Below are 2496 nucleotides of genomic sequence, written 5' to 3'. Positions count from 1 at the left end.
GTTCAATGTTGGCATACGCTTCGCGGAGGCCAGCTCGACCCGCAGGGGTTTACAGGTTACGGCTAACCCAAGTCCTCACAGTGACTTCTGATCCGTGGATTTGACTTTTGATCTTTTAATTTAAGATTTAAGGTAGACAAATTTACAACATGATTTGATATCGCTTGACGCGACTTGTGTGTGTGGTCGGGGGGGGGGGGGGGGGTGTAGGGGGGGGGGGGCGACTGTGTGAGTGTGTTTGTGTGTTTTTTAATTTTTTTTTTTGCTTTCTAAATTCTTTAGTATACAGCCCAGTTGTAGAAAGTAAATGGGTCAGCCAATCAAAGTCTTGGTGGAGGTAAACAGAAGTAAGATACTCTTTGTTACAATATTCATTGACATGAATCCATCCGAAAGAGAACTTTAACCCAAGTCTTTGCATGATATACGAAGTTACTGTCAAACATTTCCTGGTAAATATTCGTTATTTTGTACATGATATCAATTAAACTGTTCGTGTAAAGTATTAACCTGGGGCTAAACCATGGGTATATATTATTATCAAAACAACATCAACAACAACAATAGAACATTCGGATATGGTATGTATGGGAAAGACCTTTATTTTGATAACACTACGGCGTACACTACAAAGCAAAACACAAAAAATAACTTAATTGCCAGCACACAAAATGATTAGAAACTAGAAAACGCCATAATTCCCTTTTCTTAACGAGCAAAGATACATGCTCTAACCTTAGCTTCGTTCACTATAATTGTTATTCATGACGTCATTGAGCTTGGTCAAGAAAAGTCACGTGACACACAGGCGTGAGACAACCCTCGTACGTCAAGGTGCAAGGCATGGTAAAATAATCTTCTTCGTGAGGCTTACAAAGCAGCTATCCTGGTTCATACGATTTATTACAATATTTGAATACGCATATACGAGTACGAGTTTAGTCATGTCAATGGAGCACAACAAGCTATTCTTATAAGCATGTTCTTAAAGACAAAAGAAGATTTGGCGAACGATTATAATGTGCAAATCATAGAAGATAATGTCAACACTGGAATAAGAGGGAGAAAAGGAAACAAGTGCCAACGTCCACAGGAAGAAATTCAAATGTAAAACTAAACTAAGATGATACTGAAGGGTCCAGCTAGCGTCCCTACATTGCAGGAGTCATTTCCTGACAGGAAGAACTAGTAGATGAGGGGATATAAGCAAGTGTCTCCCCCTTTTTTTTTCTTTTTTTCTTTTTTTTTGTTGGGGGGGGGGGGTTAGTCTCTTATCTGAGGAGCTTGATGTCATGGGTACCACTGACTAAACATTTCAAGTGAAGTTCTGTGTGCAGTAATACAAAGGAAGGGGGAAGCAGGATGAAAGACTCTTAGATCGTGTGACAAGTGTGACAATACATTGTGTTGGCCGTATCAGGACAATGCATGACCAAAAATGAGTAGATGCACCATTAAGAGAATGAAGTAAACAGTTACGGTGGAGTGTGTGAATGGGATGGGGGGGGGGAGGTGGAAGGGTGGAGATGACTGGTTAGGGCTATCACAGCAAATGTCCGAGATAAGCTCATAATCTTGGTAAAACATGAAAATATAATCATAAAGTTGGTGAGAAGGCAGTGTGTTGAATAAAAGAATACACAAAACAATCATATGTATAACGTTCTGGACATGTTCGCTCTTTGGTATAAAGTTGGCTACATTGAACTATAAACATTTACGTGGAAATAGTTAGAAACAAAAGCATAAATTATACATTTAGTCTGTCAAAGAGTTTTTACATTCTTGCCTCTGAATTCAAATGTGTTATAATATATTCCTATCATACAAAGTCACACACAATGATATCTAAATGTAAAGGCTATTAAGTAACCTCTCTGAAAAACATGTTCGACTTTTCAATTATATCCTCTTGAATGTGCGGGACGGCAATTATCACCCCATTGCATAATAAGGTTTCCTGAAACAAATATGCTTCTGACAACTTCAAATAGAGCACGTATCAAACATAAGGTCACAGTTACAGGTACAGACATCCTTCTCCGTTGAGAAGCCTAGTTTTTTTTGCAGATTTTGTGATGATACGCTCGAATGATACAAAACCGATATCTGTGGCGATAGAAAAAGGTTAATAACGGTTTCAATCTAAGACCAGAAATGGATTCTCAGCAAAATGTTGGTTTCTACTCGCCCGCTGGGACAAACTAAACATAATTATCAATAGAAACATACACTGCGAAGCGTTCTTTACTTTAGTTGGTGTGACACTGAATTTTGCACAATCTTTGGAAACCCCGTTGTGTCATGCAGTCAGTGTCAAACTGAACATATGAAAATGAGACACAGTTTTATTATTTGATTGTGCATGTTAATTAATTATCAGTAGTCTTCTTTCATAACCTACCAGAAAAACATCTCTGTGCTGTTAATTTTCCATTTACCAGATGCGATATACTGTACCAAATCTCACTAAGCATGGGACAAGCTGTATTTTAC

The 2496-nt window shown here is 38.2% G+C and overlaps 1 protein-coding gene across 1 annotated transcript in view; it reads right to left on the bottom strand.

Moving 5' to 3' along the window:
- Positions 1-577: 577 nt before the first annotated feature.
- LOC138964522 (cell death abnormality protein 1-like) overlaps positions 578-2496 on the bottom strand; it is a 15007-nt gene continuing 13088 nt past the window's right edge. The window contains exon 9 of the mRNA XM_070336507.1: positions 578-2496. This exon is cut by the window's right edge and continues 126 nt beyond it. The gene's annotated coding sequence lies outside the window, so the exon portion shown is untranslated.

This window comes from Littorina saxatilis, linkage group LG4 (genome assembly GCF_037325665.1).
Source record: "Littorina saxatilis isolate snail1 linkage group LG4, US_GU_Lsax_2.0, whole genome shotgun sequence".
Classification (NCBI taxonomy): Eukaryota; Metazoa; Mollusca; class Gastropoda; order Littorinimorpha; family Littorinidae; genus Littorina; species Littorina saxatilis.
This window is presented reverse-complemented; position numbering and strand designations above follow the sequence as displayed.